The sequence below is a fragment of the Musca domestica genome, unplaced genomic scaffold (genome assembly GCF_030504385.1).
Source record: "Musca domestica strain aabys unplaced genomic scaffold, Musca_domestica.polishedcontigs.V.1.1 88, whole genome shotgun sequence".
NCBI lineage: Eukaryota > Metazoa > Arthropoda > Insecta > Diptera > Muscidae > Musca > Musca domestica.
The window spans coordinates 628,604-654,182 of NW_026712428.1; the positions used below are offsets into that span (position 1 = coordinate 628,604).

General features: G+C 22.9%; 8 pseudogenes across 2 annotated transcripts; 5 read left to right on the plus strand and 3 right to left on the minus strand.

Annotated features, from left to right (window-relative positions):
* The first annotated feature begins 455 nt into the window (after window positions 1–455).
* Window positions 456–1,434, plus strand: LOC131806762 (NADH-ubiquinone oxidoreductase chain 5-like; annotated as a pseudogene).
* Window positions 1,435–6,284: 4,850 nt separating this feature from the next.
* On the minus strand, window positions 6,285–6,944 carry LOC131806768 (cytochrome c oxidase subunit 1-like; annotated as a pseudogene).
* LOC131806769 (NADH-ubiquinone oxidoreductase chain 2-like) lies at window positions 6,507–8,823 on the minus strand (annotated as a pseudogene).
* A 2,444-nt stretch (window positions 8,824–11,267) lies between these two features.
* On the plus strand, window positions 11,268–16,569 carry LOC131806770 (NADH-ubiquinone oxidoreductase chain 2-like; annotated as a pseudogene). Its single transcript, XR_009344160.1, has one exon. The product of XR_009344160.1 is annotated as an NADH-ubiquinone oxidoreductase chain 2-like (transcript).
* LOC131806763 (cytochrome c oxidase subunit 1-like) lies at window positions 13,196–16,569 on the plus strand (annotated as a pseudogene). The gene has a single exon (XR_009344159.1). The product of XR_009344159.1 is annotated as a cytochrome c oxidase subunit 1-like (transcript).
* Window positions 16,570–17,414: 845 nt separating this feature from the next.
* LOC131806759 (NADH-ubiquinone oxidoreductase chain 5-like) lies at window positions 17,415–19,081 on the minus strand (annotated as a pseudogene).
* A 997-nt stretch (window positions 19,082–20,078) lies between these two features.
* On the plus strand, window positions 20,079–22,583 carry LOC131806771 (NADH-ubiquinone oxidoreductase chain 6-like; annotated as a pseudogene).
* On the plus strand, window positions 21,361–22,583 carry LOC131806761 (cytochrome b-like; annotated as a pseudogene).
* Window positions 22,584–25,579: the final 2,996 nt, after the last annotated feature.

A 25,579-nucleotide genomic window follows, 5' to 3' on the forward strand; every position in this document is an offset into this window, starting at 1 on the left:
AGTTTATTTTTTTTTAGACTTTTGTCATTTACTATAGGATTAATTTTTATTATAAATGATTTTACAATTTTTATTGAATGAGAAGTTGTTTCTATAATTTCTTTAATAATTGTAATAACAATTTTATTAGATTGAATAAGATTATTTTTTATGTCTTTTGTATTAATAATTTCTTCTTTAGTTATTTATTATAGAAAGGAATATATAGAAAGAGATTATAAGATTAATCGATTTATTATATTAGTATTAATATTTGTAACTTCAATAATATTATTAATTATTAGTCCAAATTTAATTAGAATTTTATTAGGTTGAGATGGATTAGGGTTAGTTTCTTATTGTTTAGTAATTTATTTTCAAAATATTAAGTCATATAATGCTGGTATATTAACTGCTTTATCAAATCGAATTGGAGATGTAGCTTTATTATTAGCAATTGCTAATAATTGCCAGTGTCGGCTTTAGTTCATTCTTCAACTTTAGTAACAGCTGGAGTTTATTTATTAATTCGATTTAATATTGTATTAAGAACAAGTTGAATGGGTAATTTATTATTATTATTATCAGGTTTAACAATATTTATAGCTGGATTAGGTGCTAATTATGAGTTTGATTTAAGGAAGATTATTGCTTTATCTACTTTAAGACAATTAGGTTTAATAATAAGAATTTTACCTATAGGTTATTATAAATTAGCTTTTTTTCATTTATTAACTCATGCTTTATTTAAGGCTTTATTATTTATATGTGCAGGAGCAATTATTCATAATATGAATAATAATCAAGATATTCGTTTAAAGGGAAGTTTAAGATTAATAATACCATTAACTTCTTCTTGTTTTAATGTTGCAAATTTAGCATTATGTGGAATACCATTTTTAGCAGGATTTTATTCAAAGGATTTAATTTTGGAAATAGTATCATTTTCTTATATTAATTTATTTTCTTTTTTTCTATATTTTTTTTTCAACAGGATTAACAGTATGTTATTCTTTTCGATTAGTTTATTATTCAATAACTGGAGATTCTAATTTTTCTTCTTTAAATATACTTAATGATGAAGGTTGAGTAATATTAAAGAGTATAATAGGTTTATTAATTTTAAGAATTGTAGGAGGAAGTATATTAAGTTGATTAATTTTTCCTACTCCGGATTATTATTATTATTTTACCTTTAAATTTAAAGTTATTGACTTTATTTGTATGTATTATTGGTGGTTTAATAGGTTATTTAATTTCTAATGTATCTTTATTTTTTATAAATAAGGCTTTAAGAAATTATAATTTTTCTTATTTTTTAGGTTCAATATGATTTATACCTTATATTTCTACTTATGGAATTATTAATTATCCTTTAATTTTAGGTAAAATAAGAATTAAATCATTTGACCAAGGTTGATCTGAATATTTTGGGGGTCAACAACTTTATTACAATTTAATTAAAAATTCTCAGTTAAATCAAATATTACAAAATAATAATTTAAAAAATTATTTATTAAGTTTTATTTTTTGAATTGTAATTTTATATATATATATATATAATTTGTTTCTATTCAAATAGCTTATATTTAGAGTATGACACTGAAGATGTTAGGGAGATTAATTAATCTTTGAATATACTGAATTATTTTTAGTAATTTATAAAATAAAATTATTTAATTTTACAATGAAAATGTAATGTTTTTATTAAACTATATAAATAGAAGTATAAATGGAATTTAACCATTAAAAGAAAAAAGTTAGCAGCTTTTACTTGAACATCATACTTCCTTAATTGGAGTTTAGAACTCAATTCTATCATTAACAGTGATAAGCCGCTTTTTGGCTTCAATTAATTATTTAAAAGAATAAGGGTAAATTTACCTAAGATTAGGTCGAAACTAATTGCAATATATCGCTTCATATTCAAGGTAGATTTAAAATTCAATACTTTTTGAATGCAAATCAAATGTTATAATTAACTACAACCCTATTTAGTTTGATCAATTTAATATTCCTTGATTTCATTCATGATAAAGTCCTAATAATAAAATTAAAATAAAAATAATAGACGTAATTGTTCAGCATATAATATTTGAAAATTTAATAATTAAAATAATTGGTAAAATTAATGCAATTTCTACGTCAAAAATTAAAAAAATAATAGTGATTAAAAAAAATCGAAGTGAAAAAGGTAAACGAGAAGATGATTTTGGGTCAAATCCACATTCGAACGGTGAAGCTTTTTCACGATCTACAATTGTTTTTTTAAATAAAATTGAAGCTAAAAGTATTACTACTATAGAAATTAATAGAAGGATTGAACTAATTGTTAAAATTGAAAAAATTATCTATACTATTAATAATAGACCATATGATTGGAAGTCAAATATACTTTTTATACTATATAGATAATAAATTATCCTCCTCATCAGTAAATAGATACATAAAGGAATAATCAAACAATATCAACAAAATGTCAATATCAAGCAGCAGCTTCAAATCCAAAGTGGTGATTTTTGGAAAAGTGGTTATTTAAATGTCGACCTAAACAAACAATTAAAAAAGTTGTTCCAATTAATACATGAAGACCATGAAATCCTGTTGCTATAAAGAAAGTAGAACCGTAAACTGAATCTGCAATTGTGAATGGAGCTTCAATATATTCATAAGCTTGAAGAATTGTGAAGTAGATTCCTAATAATACTGTAAAAAATAATCCTTGTGTAGTTTGTGAATGATTACCTTCCATTAAACTATGATGAGCTCAAGTTACAGTAATTCCAGAAGTTAGTAAAATTACAGTATTTAATAAAGGAATTTGGAATGGATTGAAAGGAGTAATTCCTAAAGGTGGTCATATTGCTCCTAATTCAATTGAAGGAGATAAACTACTATGGAAAAATGCTCAAAAAAATGAAACGAAAAATAAAACTTCTGAAAGAATAAATAAAATTATTCTTCATCGTAAACCTGTAGTAACAGAAAGTGTATGAAGACCTTGATATGTTCCTTCTCGAGAAACATCTCGTCATCATTGGTACACAGTTAAAATTGTAATAACATTTCCTAATAAGAATAATGAATTATCATATTGATGAAATCATTTTACTATTCCTGCAACTGTTGTTATAGCTCCAATTGATGCTGTTAATGGTCATGGACTATAGTCTACTAAATGAAATGGGTGATTTGAATGTGTTGACATTAATTAACTTCTCTAGAATATAATGTTCTTAGAACAGCAAATACGTATGATTGAATTATTGCAACTGCTGATTCTAAAACTAATAATGCAATTTGTGTAATAATTAAAAAACTAATTAATACTATAGATAAAGAAGGTCCTGTATTTCCTAAAAGAGTAAGAAGTAGATGTCCAGCAATTATATTAGCTGTTAATCGAACAGCTAAAGTTCCTGGTCGAATTACATTACTAATGGTTTCAATGCATACTATAAATGGCATTAAAATAGCTGGAGTTCCTTGAGGAACTAAATGAGCAAATATATGTTGAGTATTGTTAATTCATCCATATAATATAAAACATAATCATAAAGGAAGAGCTAGAGTTAGAGTTAAAGTTAAATGACTTGTTCTTGTAAAAATATATGGAAATAATCCTATAAAATTATTAAATAAAATTATAGAAAATAATGAAACGAAAATAAATGTAGAACCGTTTGCTCCTATAGGACCAAGTAGAGTTTTAAATTCCTTATGAAGTGTTAATAAAATATTATTTCAAAAAATGTGGTATCGAGATGGTATAAGTCAGTATATTGATGGAATTATTAAAATTCCTAAAAAAGTTCTTAATCAATTTAATGAAAGATTAAAAATACTTGATGAAGGGTCAAAAACAGAGAATAAATTTGTTATCATTTTCAATTTAATGACTTTGTTGAATGAGTTTTATTACTTAAATTTGATTTAGGTATTGAAGGAATATATGAATAGTAATTTATTACATTAAAAATTACAAATGTAATTGAAAAAATAATAAATAAGCTTAATCAACCAATTGGTGCTATTTGAGGGATTAAAAAATATTAATAAATTAATAATTTTAGTTTGACAAACTAATGTTATATTTTTAACTAATTTTTTCATTAGAAGTAAGTGCTAATTTACTATAAAATGGTTTAAGAGACCAGTACTTGCTTTCAGTCATCTAATGAAGAATTATTTTTAGAAATTCACTTAATAAAATAATTTACAGGAATACTTTCAATTACAATTGGTATAAAACTATGATTAGCTCCACAAATTTCTGAACATTGTCCATAGAATAAACCTGGTCGATTAATTAAGAAATTAGTTTGATTTAGACGACCAGGAGTACCATCAACCTTTACACCTAAAGCAGGAACAGTTCATGAATGAATTACATCAGCAGCAGTTACTAAAATTCGAATTTGAGAATTTATTGGTAAAACTACTCGATTATCTACATCTAATAAACGAAATCCGTCTGCTGGTAATTCATTTGTAGGAATTATATAAGAATCAAATTCAACATTATTAAAATCTGAATATTCATAACTTCAATATCATTGATGACCAATAGCCTTTAAAGTTACTGATGGTTCATTCATTTCATCTAATAAGTATAATAATCGTAAAGAAGGGAAAGCAATGAATAATAAAATAATTGCAGGTAAAATAGTTCAAATAATTTCAATTGTTTGTCCATGTAATAAATAACGATTAACATATTTATTAAAAAATAATGTAAACATTAAATATCCGACTAATACTGTAATTATTACTAAAATTATTAATGCATGATCATGAAAAAAAATTAATTGTTCTATTAATGGAGAAGAACTATCTTGTAAACCTAAATTTGCTCATGTTGACATTAGTTTCTAATAAAAGTAAAATACTTTATATATGGAGCTTAAATCCATTGCACTAATCTGCCATATTAGAAATTAGTTAGTAAAGGCAATTCATTATATCTGTGTTCAGCAGGTGGAGTATTTTGTAATCATTCAATTGATGAATTTAATTGAATTGGGAAAATTACTTGTCGTTGAGATACTAAACTTTCTCAGATAATATAGAATAAATATAAAATTCCTAATAATGAAATTGTTGAACCGATTGTTGAAATTACATTTCATGCTGTATAAAGGTAAGGTCACATTGAGCAAATATTTGACGAAAAATGTCAAATATTTCTTTGTCACAATCTGACCACCAAATATTATTTGACGGTAAATACAAAAACAGCTGATTTTGGGAAAACAAAATTATTTGCCAGAAAACAAAAATTTGACCAGTGTGTCCATAATGTGAACACCTATGATCAATTATTTTCCTCTTTTTTGGTCAAACATTTATTTGACGGTGCAAATGTTTTGTAAGGTCAAACAAAGAAAAATATCAGTTTAAAACATTGGGCAGCATTTTGCTTTAAGAACAGGAGCATTTGTAGCATGATGTTTAATGAATGGAAAAACAAACGAATGCAATAAGTGGCTTTGTTTATTTGATATTTTTGAGTTAACTGAATTTGAATGTTTAGTAAAAAATGTTTATATTTGGTCAGTTCCAGTGTTTTTACTACGATAACCGATTTTCCCTTTATTATATCGAAGAAAATTGCGAAACTAGTAGATTCTTGCAGGTTCTGGAACAGGATATGAGTAGATGCATCAACGCTTGTTACAATGAAATGTCAAAAATTTTGAAATGTTTTGACAAAAATAAGTATATTTTTCTATGTTTTCCTTTACGGCGAAAAATCGGAGGTTGCAATGATATATATTATTCAACAATTTTTACAAATTTCAATAATATTTCATTCATTATTTTCAATTCCAAAATTGTTTTGACAGTTCATTGTCCCAGCAGCTATCTCGATGTGACTACCCGTATTCTTATACCGTGATACAAACATACAAAAATGCCAAAAAAATGTTCTGACAAGGAATTTATTCCACAACAGCTCGTCATTTGCTTTCCTTCTCCAAATAAATTATACCCGAAACTCCATTTTCTTTATGTCTCTCTTTCACTCTCTCTGTCTATTTCTCTCGGCCAAATAAATTTATGATTCCGCACAGTTTGATCAAACAATTTAATGGGAAAATATATTTTACGAATGTGAACATGTGTCAAACATGTTTCCCCATAGCACTATTTGACGCTATTTGGCGACTGCTTGAACAAACAAAATCTGTCAAACATTTGACTGTAATGTGAACATCGAATCAACTCTGTATGAATTTCACATTTGTTCAGTCAAATATGGGAAAACAAATTTCGATCAAATATTTGCCCAGTGTGACCGTACCTTAAGCATCAGGATAATCAGAATATCGTCGAGGTATTCCAGCTAATCCTAAGAAATGTTGAGGGAAGAATGTTAAATTTACTCCAATAAATATAATAACAAATTGACTTTTTAAAAGTTTATTATTTAGAGTTAATCCAGTAAATAGAGGATATCAATGTACGAATCCTGCTATAATAGCAAATACAGCTCCTATAGAAAGTACATAGTGGAAATGAGCAACTACATAATATGTATCATGTAAAATAATATCAACAGATGAATTAGCTAATACTACTCCTGTTAAACCTCCTACAGTAAATAAGAATACGAATCCTAAAGCTCATAAAATAGCTGGAGAATAAGTTAGTTGAGTTCCGTATAATGTAGCTAATCAACTAAAAATCTTAATTCCAGTAGGTACAGCAATAATTATTGTAGCTGAAGTGAAGTAAGCTCGAGTATCAACGTCTATTCCAACAGTAAATATGTGATGAGCTCATACAATAAATCCTAAAAGTCCAATTGCTAACATAGCATAAATTATTCCTAAAGAACCGAATGTTTCCTTCTTTCCTGATTCTTGACTAATAATATGAGAAATTATTCCAAATCCAGTTAAATTAAAATATAAACTTCTGGATGTCCAAAGAATCAGAATAAGTGTTGATAAAGAATTGGATCACCTCCTCCAGCTGGATCAAAGAATGAAGTATTTAAATTTCGATCAGTTAATAGTATAGTAATAGCTCCAGCAAGAACAGGAAGAGATAATAATAATAATAATGCAGTAATTACAACTGATCAAACAAATAAAGGTATTCGATCGAATGTAATTCCTGTTGATCGTATGTTAATAACAGTTGTAATAAAATTTACTGCTCCTAAAATTGAAGAAATTCCTGCTAAGTGAAGAGAGAAAATAGCTAAATCAACTGAAGCTCCGCCATGAGCAATAATTGATGATAAAGGTGGATAAACAGTTCAACCTGTTCCAGCTCCCTTTTCTACTATACTTCTTACTAATAATAGAGTTAATGCAGGAGGTAATAATCAAAAACTTATATTATTCATTCGAGGGAATGCTATATCTGGAGCTCCTAATATTAAAGGAACTAATCAATTTCCAAACCCTTCAATTATAATAGGTATTACTATAAAGAAAATTATAATAAAAGCATGAGCTGTTACAATAACATTATAAATTTGATCGTCTCCAATTAGAGCACCAGGGTGTCCTAATTCAGCTCGAATTAAAATTCTTAATGATGTTCCTACTATACCAGATCATGCTCCAAAGATAAAATATAAAGTACCAATATCTTTATGATTAGTAGAAAATAACCATTGTTGCGATTAAATGGCTGAAGTTTAGGCAATAGATTGTAAATTTATTTATGAGAATTTTTCTCTTTAATCAATTAGCTTTATAGTCAATAATGACATTAGACTGCAATTCTAAAGGAGTAATAAATTTACTAAGGCTTAAAAGATTATTCTTATATTGATAGCTTTGAAGGCTATTAGTTTATTTAACTTAAAGCCTTAAAAAAAGAAATATAAGGAAGAAGTTAAAAATAACCCAAAAGTTGAAATATAAGAAAAAGTTAATAAAAGCTTTATGTTTGAAGACTTATAATATGAAAATGTTATTCAACTATTTTCATAATAGTTTAGTATAAAAGCACTATAACATAATCGAATATAAAAATATAAAGTAATTAATGTTATTATTACTATAAAAGTTAATAAAAATAATTGATTATTTATAGTTAAAGATTGAATTACAAATATTTTTGGTAAGAATCCTAAAAATGGGGGTAATCCTCCTAATGAAAGAAGATTAAAAAATAAGAAAAATTTAATTCTTTTTTCATGGAAAAATAAAGAAAATAATTGATTAATATAAGAAATTTTAAACATATTAAATATTAACACTATTGAAAATGTTAAAAATGTATAAAATAAAAAATATACTAGTCAAATATTTCTATTATATATTGCAGTTAATATTCATCCTAAATGGTTAATTGAAGAATAAGCTATTAATTTACGTAAAGAAGTTTGATTTAAACCTCCTAATGCACCAATTAAACTTGATAAAATAATTCTGATAATAATTAATGGCTTAAAAATTACATAAGAAATTAATATTAACGGAGCAATTTTTTGTCAAGTTATTAAAATTAATGCATTAATTCATGATAATCCTTCTATTACATTAGGAAATCAAAAATGGAAAGGAGCAGAACCTCTCTTTAATAATAAAGAAGAAAGAATAATTATTTCTATTAAATTTGCATTATTTTTACCAGTATTAAGTAAAAATAAAATTACTGCAAATAAAAATACAGAACATGCTAGTGCTTGAGTTAAAAGTACTTTAAAGCTAACAAATTAATTTCTAAACCTATTCAGGCTCCTATTCAAGAGTTTGCTGAAATTGCAATTAAAGATCCTATTATTAAAATAGTTAAAAATATAATTTTTGATGAATTATTAAAAATTAAAAAGAAAAGGATTAGAACCTTTATAAATGGGGTATGAGCCCAGTAGCTTAATTAGCTTATCTTTTTATAATATATATTTTGGTGTACGATGCACAAAAGTTTTTGATACTTTTAGAAATAGTTTAATTCTATTAAATATAATGAATGTAATATTAATTACATAATTTACCCTATCAAGGTAACCCTTTTATCAGGCAATTCATTCAATGCAATGAGGCTCTTTTTTTTTTTTTTTATATATTTATACATAATTTTTGAGAAAAATTTATAATTTTTTTTATTAATTAATCAATTTATGTAATTAAAAATAGTAATTTTAAAATTTTAAGTATTAATGTATAAGGATAATTTTTTATTTTTTTTTTTTTTAAATAAGCAAAAAATTAATTTAGATAATTAATTTATGCATATATATATATATATTTCTCTATATAAAATTACATATTAATACAAATCTTATATTATAATAATAGGGAAATATAATTATATAAATTATATTATAATATATATTTTATTTATGTAATTACTTATTAATATATAAATTATTTATATAATGTATACTATATATTAGACATTAGATAACCATTAATAGATAAATACCTGAATAATCAAGATTAATCGTACTATTATGCTTAATTGGATGGTTGTGAATTTTTTTTTTGATTTGGATTAATATTCATCTATTAATTAATTAAATATTTATTAATATATATATATAGATACCTAGATTAATATCTATCTATTAATCAATTAAATATTTATATATATATAGATGTATAACAAATATAGTATATAGACTAAATTTCAGATTTTGTAACGCTCAATATAAAAATAGAGACCTATTATTGAATAAATTATATATTATTAAAATATAATAAATCAATTAGAAAAAATAATAACATTAAAAAATATTTATAATTTTTAAAAAATTTTTGTTTTAAAAAAAAAAATTTCGAGATTTTTTTTAAAAAAAAATTTTTAAAAATCTAAAAATTTAAATTTTGATTTATTATTAAAAAATTTTTTAAAAATTTAAAAATTTAATTTTTATTTATTTCATAAAATATAATTAAATTTTTATTTATAAATTATATTTTGATTTATTTATTAATAATACAAAATAAATGTTATTTTTAACATAAAAAAAAACCAATTATATCCCCTAATATAATTATATTTTAATAATTTTTATAAAAAAAATAAAAAATTTTTAAAATATAATAATTTAATAAATAATTAAATATAGTAAACAAATAATTTATAAATAAAAATTTAATTATATTTTATGAAATAAATCAAAATATAATTTATAAATAAAAATTTAATTATATTTTATGAAATAAATCAAAATTAAATTTTTAAATTTTTAAAAAATTTTTTAAAAATAAATCAAAATTTAAATTTTTAGATTTTTAAAATTTTTTTTTTTAAAAAAAATCTCGAATTTTTTTTTTTTTAAAACAAAAATTTTTTAAAAATTATAAATATTTTTTAATGTTATTATTTTTTTCTAATTGATTTATTATATTTTAATAATATATAATTTATACAATAAAAGGTCTCTATTTTTATATTGAGCGTTACAAAATCTGAAATTTAGTCTATATACTATATTTGTTATGCATCTATATATATATATAAATATTTAATTGATTAATAGATAGATATTAATCTAGGTATCTATATATATATTAATAAATATTTAATTAATTAATAGATGAATATTAATCCAAATCAAAAAAAAAATTCACAACCATCCAATTAAGCATAATAGTACGATTAATCTTGATTATTCAGGTATTTATCTATTAATGGTTACCTAATGTCTAATATATAGTATACATTATATAAATAATTTATATATTAATAAGTATTACATAAATAAAATATATATTATAATATAATTTATATAATTATATTTCCCTATTATTATAATATAAGATTGTATTAATATGTAATTTTATATAGAGAAATATATATATATATATATATATATATATATATATATATATATATATATATATATATATATATATATATATATATATATATATATATATATATATATATATATATATATATATATATATATATATATATATATATATATATATATATATATATATATATATATGCATAAATTAATTATCTAAATTAATTTTTTGCTTATTTTTAAAAAAAAAAATAAAAAATTATCCTTATACATTAATACTTAAAATTTTAAAATTACTATTTTTAATTACATAAATTGATTAATTAATAAAAAAAAAATTATCAATTTTTCTCAAAAATTATGTATAAATATATATAAAAAAAAAAAAAAAAAGAGCCTCATTGCATTGAATGAATTGCCTGATAAAAGGGTTACCTTGATAGGGTAAATTATGTAATTAATATTACATTCATTATATTTAATAGAATTAAACTATTTCTAAAAGTATCAAAAACTTTTGTGCATCGTACACCAAAATATATATTATAAAAAGATAAGCTAATTAAGCTACTGGGCTCATACCCCATTTATAAAGGTTCTAATCCTTTTCTTTTTAATTTTTAATAATTCATCAAAAATTATATTTTTAACTATTTTAATAATAGGATCTTTAATTGCAATTTCAGCAAACTCTTGAATAGGAGCCTGAATAGGTTTAGAAATTAATTTGTTAGCTTTTATTCCCCTAATAAGAGATAATAAATTAATATCTACAGAAGCATCTTTAAAGTACTTTTTAACTCAAGCACTAGCTTGTTCTGTATTTTTATTTGCAGTAATTTTATTTTTACTTAATACTGGTAAAAATAATGCAAATTTAATAGAAATAATTATTCTTTCTTCTTTATTATTAAAGAGAGGTTCTGCTCCTTTCCATTTTTGATTTCCTAATGTAATAGAAGGATTATCATGAATTAATGCATTAATTTTAATAACTTGACAAAAAAATGCTCCGTTAATATTAATTTCTTATGTAATTTTTAAGCCATTAATTATTATCAGAATTATTTTATCAAGTTTAATTGGTGCATTAGGAGGTTTAAATCAAACTTCTTTACGTAAATTAATAGCTTATTCTTCAATTAACCATTTAGGATGAATATTAGCTGCAATATATAATAGAAATATTTGACTAGTATATTTTTTATTTTATACATTTTTAACATTTTCAATAGTGTTAATATTTAATATGTTTAAAATTTCTTATATTAATCAATTATTTTCTTTATTTTTCCATGAAAAAAGAATTAAATTTTTCTTATTTTTTAATCTTCTTTCATTAGGAGGATTACCCCCATTTTTAGGATTCTTACCAAAAATATTTGTAATTCAATCTTTAACTATAAATAATCAATTATTTTTATTAACTTTTATAGTAATAATAACATTAATTACTTTATATTTTTATATTCGATTATGTTATAGTGCTTTTATACTAAACTATTATGAAAATAGTTGAATAACATTTTCATATTATAAGTCTTCAAATATAAAGCTTTTATTAACTTTTTCTTATATTTCAACTTTTGGGTTATTTTTAACTTCTTCCTTATATTTCTTTTTTTAAGGCTTTAAGTTAAATAAACTAATAGCCTTCAAAGCTATCAATATAAGAATAATCTTTTAAGCCTTAGTAAATTTATTACTCCTTTAGAATTGCAGTCTAATGTCATTATTGACTATAAAGCTAATTGATTAAAGAGAAAAATTCTCATAAATAAATTTACAATCTATTGCCTAAACTTCAGCCATTTAATCGCAACAATGGTTATTTTCTACTAATCATAAAGATATTGGTACTTTATATTTTATCTTTGGAGCATGATCTGGTATAGTAGGAACATCATTAAGAATTTTAATTCGAGCTGAATTAGGACACCCTGGTGCTCTAATTGGAGACGATCAAATTTATAATGTTATTGTAACAGCTCATGCTTTTATTATAATTTTCTTTATAGTAATACCTATTATAATTGGAGGGTTTGGAAATTGATTAGTTCCTTTAATATTAGGAGCTCCAGATATAGCATTCCCTCGAATGAATAATATAAGTTTTTGATTATTACCTCCTGCATTAACTCTATTATTAGTAAGAAGTATAGTAGAAAAGGGAGCTGGAACAGGTTGAACTGTTTATCCACCTTTATCATCAATTATTGCTCATGGCGGAGCTTCAGTTGATTTAGCTATTTTCTCTCTTCACTTAGCAGGAATTTCTTCAATTTTAGGAGCAGTAAATTTTATTACAACTGTTATTAACATACGATCAACAGGAATTACATTCGATCGAATACCTTTATTTGTTTGATCAGTTGTAATTACTGCGTTATTATTATTATTATCTCTTCCTGTTCTTGCTGGAGCTATTACTATACTATTAACTGATCGAAATTTAAATACTTCATTCTTTGATCCAGCTGGAGGAGGTGATCCAATTCTTTATCAACACTTATTCTGATTCTTTGGACATCCAGAAGTTTATATTTTAATTTAACTGGATTTGGAATAATTTCTCATATTATTAGTCAAGAATCAGGAAAGAAGGAAACATTCGGTTCTTTAAGAATAATTTATGCTATGTTAGCAATTGGACTTTTAGGATTTATTGTATGAGCTCATCACATATTTACTGTTGGAATAGACGTTGATACTCGAGCTTACTTCACTTCAGCTACAATAATTATTGCTGTACCTACTGGAATTAAGATTTTTAGTTGATTAGCTACATTATACGGAACTCAACTAACTTATTCTCCAGCTATTTTATGAGCTTTAGGATTCGTATTCTTATTTACTGTAGGAGGTTTAACAGGAGTAGTATTAGCTAATTCATCTGTTGATATTATTTTACATGATACATATTATGTAGTTGCTCATTTCCACTATGTACTTTCTATAGGAGCTGTATTTACTATTATAGCAGGATTTGTACATTGATATCCTCTATTTACTGGATTAACTCTAAATAATAAACTTTTAAAAAGTCAATTTGTTATTATATTTATTGGAGTAAATTTAACATTCTTCCCTCAACATTTCTTAGGATTAGCTGGAATACCTCGACGATATTCTGATTATCCTGATGCTTATACAGCATGAAATGTAATTTCAACAATCGGTTCAACAATTTCATTATTAGGAATTTTATATTTATTCTATATTATCTGAGAAAGTTTAGTATCTCAACGACAAGTAATTTTCCCAATTCAATTAAATTCATCAATTGAATGATTACAAAATACTCCACCTGCTGAACACAGATATAATGAATTGCCTTTACTAACTAATTTCTAATATGGCAGATTAGTGCAATGGATTTAAGATCCATATATAAAGTATTTTACTTTTATTAGAAACTAATGTCAACATGAGCAAATTTAGGTTTACAAGATAGTTCTTCTCCATTAATAGAACAATTAATTTTTTTTCATGATCATGCATTAATAATTTTAGTAATAATTACAGTATTAGTCGGATATTTAATGTTTACATTATTTTTTAATAAATATGTTAATCGTTATTTATTACATGGACAAACAATTGAAATTATTTGAACTATTTTACCTGCAATTATTTTATTATTCATTGCTTTCCCTTCTTTACGATTATTATACTTATTAGATGAAATGAATGAACCATCAGTAACTTTAAAGGCTATTGGTCATCAATGATATTGAAGTTATGAATATTCAGATTTTAATAATGTTGAATTTGATTCTTATATAATTCCTACAAATGAATTACCAGCAGACGGATTTCGTTTATTAGATGTAGATAATCGAGTAGTTTTACCAATAAATTCTCAAATTCGAATTTTAGTAACTGCTGCTGATGTAATTCATTCATGAACTGTTCCTGCTTTAGGTGTAAAGGTTGATGGTACTCCTGGTCGTCTAAATCAAACTAATTTCTTAATTAATCGACCAGGTTTATTCTATGGACAATGTTCAGAAATTTGTGGAGCTAATCATAGTTTTATACCAATTGTAATTGAAAGTATTCCTGTAAATTATTTTATTAAGTGAATTTCTAAAAATAATTCTTCATTAGATGACTGAAAGCAAGTACTGGTCTCTTAAACCATTTTATAGTAAATTAGCACTTACTTCTAATGAAAAAATTAGTTAAAAATATAACATTAGTTTGTCAAACTAAAATTATTAATTTATTAATATTTTTTAATCCCTCAAATAGCACCAATTGGTTGATTAAGCTTATTTATTATTTTTTCAATTACATTTGTAATTTTAATGTAATAAATTACTATTCATATATTCCTTCAATACCTAAATCAAATTTAAGTAATAAAACTCATTCAACAAAGTCATTAAATTGAAAATGATAACAAATTTATTCTCTGTTTTTGACCCTTCATCAAGTATTTTTAATCTTTCATTAAATTGATTAAGAACTTTTTTAGGAATTTTAATAATTCCATCAATATACTGACTTATACCATCTCGATACCACATTTTTTGAAATAATATTTTATTAACACTTCATAAGGAATTTAAAACTCTACTTGGTCCTATAGGAGCAAACGGTTCTACATTTATTTTCGTTTCATTATTTTCTATAATTTTATTTAATAATTTTATAGGATTATTTCCATATATTTTTACAAGAACAAGTCATTTAACTTTAACTCTAGCTCTTCCTTTATGATTATGTTTTATATTATATGGATGAATTAACAATACTCAACATATATTTGCTCATTTAGTTCCTCAAGGAACTCCACCTATTTTAATGCCATTTATAGTATGCATTGAACTCATTAGTAATGTAATTCGACCAGGAACTTTAGCTGTTCGATTAACAGCTAATATAATTGCTGGACATCTACTTCTTACTCTTTTAGGAAATACAGGACCTTCTTTATCTATAGTATTAATTAGTTTTTTAATTATTACACAAATTGCATTATTAGTTTTAGAATCAGCAGTTGCAATAATTCAATCATACGTATTTGCTGTTCTAAGAACATTATATTCTAGAGAAGTTAATTAATGTCAACACATTCAAATCACCCATTTCATTTAGTAGACTATAGTCCATGACCATTAACAGCATCAATTGGAGCTATAACAACAGTTGCAGGAATAGTAAAATGATTTCATCAATATAATAATTCATTATTCTTATTAGGAAATGTTATTACAATTTAACTGTGTACCAATGATGACGAGATGTTTCTCGAGAAGGAACATATCAAGGTCTTCATACACTTTCTGTTACTACAGGTTTACGATGAGGAATAATTTTATTTATTCTTTCAGAAGTTTTATTTTTCGTTTCATTTTTTTGAGCATTTTTCCATAGTAGTTTATCTCCTTCAATTGAATTAGGAGCAATATGACCACCTTTAGGAATTACTCCTTTCAATCCATTCCAAATTCCTTTATTAAATACTGTAATTTTACTAACTTCTGGAATTACTGTAACTTGAGCTCATCATAGTTTAATGGAAGGTAATCATTCACAAACTACACAAGGATTATTTTTTACAGTATTATTAGGAATCTACTTCACAATTCTTCAAGCTTATGAATATATTGAAGCTCCATTCACAATTGCAGATTCAGTTTACGGTTCTACTTTCTTTATAGCAACAGGATTTCATGGTCTTCATGTATTAATTGGAACAACTTTTTTAATTGTTTGTTTAGGTCGACATTTAAATAACCACTTTTCAAAAAATCACCACTTTGGATTTGAAGCTGCTGCTTGATATTGACATTTTGTTGATATTGTTTGATTATTCCTTTATGTATCTATTTACTGATGAGGAGGATAATTTATTATCTATATAGTATAAAAAGTATATTTGACTTCCAATCATATGGTCTATTATTAATAGTATAGATAATTTTTTCAATTTTAACAATTAGTTCAATCCTTCTATTAATTTCTATAGTAGTAATACTTTTAGCTTCAATTTTATTTAAAAAAACAATTGTAGATCGTGAAAAAGCTTCACCGTTCGAATGTGGATTTGACCCAAAATCATCATCTCGTTTACCTTTTTCACTTCGATCTTTTTTAATTATAATAGTAATTAATTTTTTAATTTTTGACGTAGAAATTGCATTAATTTTACCAATTATTTTAATTATTAAATTTTCAAATATTATATGCTGAACAATTACGTCTATTATTTTTATTTTAATTTTATTATTAGGACTTTATCATGAATGAAATCAAGGAATATTAAATTGATCAAACTAAATAGGGTTGTAGTTAATTATAACATTTGATTTGCATTCAAAAAGTATTGAATTTTCAATCTACCTTGAATATGAAGCGATATATTGCAATTAGTTTCGACCTAATCTTAGGTAAATTTACCCTTATTCTTTTAAATAATTAATTGAAGCCAAAAAGCGGCTTATCACTGTTAATGATAGAATTGAGTTCTAAACTCCAATTAAGGAAGTATGATGTTCAAGTAAAAGCTGCTAACTTTTTTCTTTTAATGGTTAAATTCCATTTATACTTCTATTTATATAGTTTAATAAAAACATTACATTTTCATTGTAAAATTAAATAATTTTATTTTATAAATTACTAAAAATAATTCAGTATATTCAAAGATTAATTAATCTCCCTAACATCTTCAGTGTCATACTCTAAATATAAGCTATTTGAATAGAAACAAATTATATATATATATAAAATTACAATTCAAAAAATAAAACTTAATAAATAAATTTTTAAATTATTATTTTGTAATATTTGATTTAACTGAGAATTTTTAATTAAATTGTAATAAAGTTGTTGACCCCCAAATTATTCAGATCAACCTTGGTCAAATGATTTAATTCTTATTTTACCTAAAATTAAAGGATAATTAATAATTCCATAAGTAGAAACATAAGGTATAAATCATATTGAACCTAAAAAATAAGAAAAATTATAATTTCTTAAAGCCTTATTTATAAAAAATAAAGATACATTAGAAATTAAATAACCTATTAAACCACCAATAATACATACAAATTAAGTCAATAACTTTAAATTTAAAGGTAAAATAATAACTCCTACAATTCTTAAAATTAATAAACCTATTATACTCTTTAATATTACTCAACCTTCATCATTAAGTATATTTAAAGAAGAAAAATTAGAATCTCCAGTTATTGAATAATAAACTAATCGAAAAGAATAACATACTGTTAACCCTGTTGAAAAAAAATACAGAAAAAAAGAAAATAAATTAATATAAGAAAATGATACTATTTCCAAAATTAAATCCTTTGAATAAAATCCTGCTAAAAATGGTATTCCACATAATGCTAAATTTGCAACATTAAAACAAGAGGAAGTTAATGGTATTATTAATCTTAAACTTCCCATTAAACGAATATCTTGATTATTATTCATATTATGAATAATTGCTCCTGCACATATAAATAATAAAGCCTTAAATAAAGCATGAGTTAATAAATGAAAAAAAGCTAATTTATAATAACCTATAGATAAAATTCTTATTATTAAACCTAATTGTCTTAAAGTAGATAAAGCAATAATATTCTTTAAATCAAACTCATAATTAGCACCTAATCCAGCTATAAATATTGTTAAACCTGATAATAATAATAATAAATTACCCATTCAACTTGTTCTTAATACAATATTAAATCGAATTAATAAATAAACTCCAGCTGTTACTAAAGTTGAAGAATGAACTAAAGCCGACACTGGAGTAGGAGCTGCTATTGCAGCTGGTAATCAAGAAGAAAATGGAATCTGTGCACTTTTTGTTATTGCAGCTAGTATTACTAATATTCCAACAATTAACATTTCTCTATCAGATTGCATCACATCTAAATAAAAAATATAATTTCAACTACCATAATTTAATATTCAAGCAATTGCTAATAATAAAGCTACATCTCCAATTCGATTTGATAAAGCAGTTAATATACCAGCATTATATGACTTAATATTTTGAAAATAAATTACTAAACAATAAGAAACTAACCCTAATCCATCTCAACCTAATAAAATTCTAATTAAATTTGGAATAATAATTAATAATATTATTGAAGTTACAAATATTAATACTAATATAATAAATCGATTAATCTTATAATCTCTTTCTATATATTCCTTTCTATAATAAATAACTAAAGAAGAAATTATTAATACAAAAGACATAAAAATTAATCTTATTCAATCTAATAAAATTGTTATTACAATTATTAAAGAATTTATAGAAACAACTTCTCATTCAATAAAAATTGTAAAATCATTTATAATAAAAATTAATCCTATAGTAAATGACAAAAGTCTAAAAAAAAAAATAAACTAATGAATCTAATTGAACAAATTGATAAATATTTCACGATTTAAAAAGATTTTTATCTTATCATTGACACCACAAATCAATATTTTTATTAAACTATTTAAATAATTATAATCATAACATACATATATCCCCCTTTAAAATTAATAAATTTAAAGGAAATCAATGTAAAAATAATAATAAATATTCTCGAATCTTTCCTCCTCTAAAAGAATAAACTCCAGAAAATAACTTTCCATGTTGTCTATAAGCATATAAATATAATGTATAAGCAGCTCTAAAGAAAGACAATAAAGATAACATTAATATTGTTAATCAAGATCAACTAACAATTCTATTAATCAAAGAAATTTCTCCTAATAAATTTAAAGTAGAAGGAGCTGCTATATTAGCAGAACTTAATAAAAATCATCATAAAGCCATTGAAGGTATAAAATTTAATAAACCCTTATTAATTAATAAACTTCGTCTTCCTAATCGTTCATAAGAAATATTTGCTAAACAAAATAATCCAGAAGAACATAATCCATGAGCAATTATTAAAGTATAAGAACCACATATTCCTATATATGTTATAGTTATTAACCCAGCTAAAACAATTCCTATATGAGCAACTGAAGAATAAGCAATTAAAGCCTTTAAATCAGTTTGACATAAACATGTTAAACTTACTAATACTCCTCCAACTAATCTAATTCTAATTCAAATAAAATTAAATTTAAGCCCTAATAATTGTAAAAAGGAAATACTCGTAATAAACCATAACCTCCTAACTTTAATATAATTCCAGCTAAAATTATTGAACCAGAGACTGGAGCTTCTACATGAGCCTTTGGTAATCACAAATGAACTAAAAATATTGGTATTTTACTAAAAATGCTATAAATAAAGAAAGATATAAAATTTCATAATTAAATATATAATTATTTAATAAATAAAAATTTATAGTATTTGTTACCTTATATAAATAAAAAATACCAATTAATATTGGTAAAGAAACTAACAATGTATAAAATAATAAATATACTCCCGCTTGTAACCGTTCAGGTTGATAACCTCAACCTAAAATTAAAAATAAAGTAGGAATTAAACTACTTTCAAAAAATAAATAAAATATAAATAAACTTATACTTCTAAAAGTTAATGCTAATATTAATAACAATAAAATAATATTAAATAAAAATAAATTTACATAATTATTATATTTAAACACTGATTCTCTTGCTATTAACATTAAAGAAACAATTCACAATCTTAATAAAATTAACCCATAAGAAATTATATCTGAACCAAATATATAAGAAATTGATATAAAATAATTTGAATATATATTTATTAAAATAAAAATAAAAGAAATAAAAAATAAAAAACTTTGAACCATTCAATATGAATTTTTAATAAAACATAAAGGAAATAAAAATAAAACTATAAAAATAATTTTTAACATTGTAATACATTAAATCTTTGAAAATAATCATTTCCATGTGTACGAATTATTGAAACTAAAATTGAAAGACCTAAAGCACCTTCACATACTCTAAAAGTTAAAAATATTATTCTAAAAAAATTCTCATAATTATACATATTTAAATATACAAATAATAAAAGAAATAATCTTAAAACAATATATTCTAATCTTAATAATATAGATAATAAATGCTTTCGATTAGAAACAAAAGTAAATACTCCTATAATAAATAAAATTCTAGGTAAACATCAATTTAAAATTATTAACATTAGTTTTAATAGTTTAATAAAAACATTGGTCTTGTAAACCAAAAATAAGAGTTACTCTTTTAAAACTTCAAGAAAAAAGAAATTTCTTTATCATTAATCCCCAAAATTAATATTTTAATTAAACTATTTCTTGATATTATACAATGAATTTTAATAACTCTTCTATTTATTTTTAATTTTATTATTATAAATATTAAACATCCATTAGCTATAGGATTAACCTTACTTATTCAAACTATTTTAGTTTCAATAATTTCAGGATTAATAACTAAAACATTTTGATTTTCTTATATTTTATTTTTAGTATTTTTAGGAGGAATACTAGTTCTATTCATTTATGTAACTTCTTTAGCTTCAAATGAAATATTTACATTTTCTTTAAAAATTTTGATTTCATCAATTTCTATTTTTTTTATTATAATTATTTCATTATAATTATTCTAATATAGAAATTCAATCAATTTCTAATTTAAATTCATATATAATAGAAAATTCTCTTTCTTTAAACAAACTATATAATTATCTAACTAATTTATTAACAATTTTATTAATAAATTATTTATTAATTACATTAATTGCAGTAGTAAAAATTACTAATTTATTTAAGGGACCTTTACGACCAATATTTAATTAACTAATGAACAAACCTTTACGACTTAAACATCCAATTTTAAGTATTGCAAATAATGCACTAGTAGACCTACCTGCTCCAAGTAATATTTCATCATGATGAAATTTCGGATCATTATTAGGTTTATGTTTAATTATTCAAATTTTAACTGGATTATTTCTTGCTATACATTATACAGCAGATATTAATTTAGCATTTAATAGAGTAAATCATATTTGTCGAGACGTTAATTATGGTTGATTATTACGAACTTTACATGCTAATGGTGCATCATATTTCTTTATTTGCATTTACCTACATGTAGGACGAGGAATATATTATGGATCATATTTATATACACCAACTTGACTAGTAGGAGTAATTATTTTATTTCTAGTTATAGGAACAGCTTTTATAGGATATGTTCTTCCTTGAGGACAAATATCTTTCTGAGGAGCAACAGTTATTACTAATTTATTATCAGCTATTCCTTATTTAGGAATTGACTTAGTATAATGAGTTTGAGGAGGATTTGCTGTAGACAATGCAACTTTAACTCGATTTTTCACTTTCCACTTTATTTTACCTTTTATTGTATTAGCAATAACAATAATCCATTTATTATTTTTACATGAAACAGGTTCAAATAATCCTATTGGATTAAATTCTAATATTGATAAAATTCCTTTCCATCCTTATTTTACTTATAAGGATATCGTTGGATTTATTATTATAACAATAATTTTAATTTTATTAGTATTAATTAATCCTTACTTATTAGGAGACCCTGATAATTTTATCCCTGCTAATCCTTTAGTTACACCTGTTCATATTCAACCTGAATGATACTTTTTATTTGCTTATGCTATTCTTCGATCTATTCCAAATAAGTTAGGTGAAGTAATTGCATTAGTTTTATCAATTGCAATTTTAGCAATTTTACCTTTCTATCACTTAAGAAAGTTCCGAGGAATCCAATTTTATCCAATTAATAAAATTATATTCTGAACAATAGTAGTTACAGTTATTTTATTAACATGAATTGGTGCTCGACCAGTTGAAGCTCCTTACGTTTTAGTTGGTCAAATTTTAACAGTAGTTTATTTCTCTTATTTCTTATTTAATCCTTTAGTAACAAAGTGATGAGATAATTCATTAAATTAGTTAATGAGCTTGAAGTAAGCATATGTTTTGAAAACATAAGATAGAAATCTAATTTTCTATTAACTTTTACTAAATAAAATTCACTATAATAAATATAATAAAAAAATCTTAAATCCTACAAAAAATAATAAAAAATTTAACGAGAAAGGTAAAAATCTCTTTCAAGCTAAATATATTAATTTATCATAACGGAATCGAGGTAAAGTTCCACGAACTCAAATAAATATAAAAGAAACAAATGTTAACTTTAAATAAAAAGAAAAAAGAAAACACATCACATCCTAAAAATATTACACAAAATTATATTCTTATAAATAAAATACTTGCATATTCAGCCAAAAAAATTAATGCAAATCCTCCTCTTCTATATTCAATATTAAATCCAGAAACTAATTCCGATTCACCTTCAGCAAAATCAAAAGGTGTACGATTTGTTTCAGCTAATGAAATTCTAAATCAAACTAATGCTATTGGAACATTAAAAATAAAAATCAAATAAATAATTGATACTTATAAAATATTAATATATTATAGCCCCCAATTAAAAAAATAAAACTTAATAATACTAAAGCTAATCTTACTTCATAAGAATAGTTTGAGCAACAGCTCGTAAACCTCCTAATAAAGCATAATTAGAATTTGAAGATCAACCAGCAATTATTACAGTATATACTCCTAAACTTGTACAACATAAAAAAAATAATAAACCTAAATTAAAAGAAAATAATTTAATAAATAAAGGTATACATATTCATACCAATAAAGATAAAAATAATGAAAAAATAGGAGAAAAATAATAAGAAATATAATTTGATAATAAAGGATAAGTTTGTTCCTTAGTAAATAATTTAATTGCATCACAAAAGGTTGAGGAATTCCTATAATTCCTACCTTATTAGGTCCCTTGCGAATTTGAATATAACCTAATACCTTTCGTTCTAAAAGTGTCAAAAATGCAACTCTTACTAAAACACAAATTACTAATAATAAACTACCAATAATAAATAATAAATTTTCTAAATAAAACATGTACTATTGTAATATAAATTACATATATAAATTCTAATTTATTGCACTAATCTGCCAAATAGTAAATTAATTATATTCAATTATAAAAATAATAATTTATCAAATATTAGGTCCTTTCGTACTGAAATATTTTAATTTTTAAAGATAGAAACCAACCTGGCTTACACCGGTTTGAACTCAGATCATGTAAGAATTTAAAAGTCGAACAGACTTAACATTTTAGCGGCTACACCAAATATATCTCTTAATCCAACATCGAGGTCGCAATCTTTTTTATCGATATGAACTCTCCAAAAAAAATTACGCTGTTATCCCTAAAGTAACTTAAATTTTTAATCGTTAATAACGGATCAATTATTCATAAATTAATGATTTAATTAATTAAAAGTTTTTTAAATTTTAATATCACCCCAATAAAATATTATCAACAATCACAACAAAAAAAATCCACAAAATTGTAATTATCTAAATATAAAGATTTATAGGGTCTTCTCGTCTTTTAAATTTATTTTAGCTTTTTGACTAAAAAATAAAAATTCTATTATAAATTTTTATGAAACAGTTAATATCTCGTCCAACCATTCATACCAGCCTTCAATTAAAAGACTAATGATTATGCTACCTTTGCACAGTTAGGATACTGCGGCCATTTAAATAATTCAGTGGGCAGGTTAGACTTTTTAAATAATTCAAAAAGACATGTTTTTGTTAAACAGGCGAACATTAATTTTTCCGAGTTCTTTATAAAAACTTTTCATATAAACTTATGTATACATAAATATATACTAATTTTATCATTATTACTTCATTTTTAAAATTAAAATGAATACTTTAATAAAAAATTAAAATTTAAATAAATAATTAACATTTATAAAATAAATTATAACACTTTTGCTAATAATAACTATATCTAAATCTATATATATTATATTATTAAATATTTTTAATAATTTATTTTACAGCTTATCCCATAAAATATTAAAATTAAATAATTATTTAATTAATTTAACTAACTAAATAATATAAAAATTTCTAAATTAAATTTATTTCTTAAAGAACTAGATACCTTTAAAAACGAATAACATTCATTTCTAATATATTATTAAAAATAATTTTGCCACATTAACTTTCATATATATTAACTCTTTTAAAATCGAGAAAATTAAATATTTAATTTTTATTTGATAAACCCTGATACACAAGGTACAATAATTAAATTTTCTTTTAAAATAATAATTTTTCAAATTATTTCAATTTTCTTTCACAATACTAATTCACTATAATTAAATTTATTTTTTCTTTATAAAATACTAAACATAATCACTTTATAATTATTTTTAATAAAATAGATTAAAAACAATAAAAATTAATAAATAAAATCTAATCAATTTATATTGATTTGCACAAAAATCTTTTCAATGTAAATGAAATGCTTTACTGAATAAGCTTTAAATTGCATTCTAGATACACTTTCCAGTACATCTACTATGTTACGACTTATCTTATCTTAGTAATAAGAGTGACGGGCGATGTGTACATATTTTAGAGCTAAAATCAAATTATTAATCTTTATAATTTTACTATCAAATCCACCTTCAATAAACATTTCAAATTTATATTCGTTTAAATAAATTTATTGTAACCCATTTCTACTTAAATATAAGCTACACCTTGATCTGATATATTTTTCTTTTAATAAAATTTTGAAAATTAACATTCTTATAAAATATTCTAATAACGACGGTATATCAACTAAACAAATTAAGTAAGGTCCATCGTGGATTATCGATTACAGAACAGGTTCCTCTGAATAGACTAAAATACCGCCAAATTTTTTAAGTTTCAAGAACATAACTACTACTACCTAAGTAATTCCTTTTACATTTTAATAATAGGGTATCTAATCCTAGTTTATTATTAAAATTTTTAAGCTTCAATTAATTATTTAAAAAACAATTTATAATTT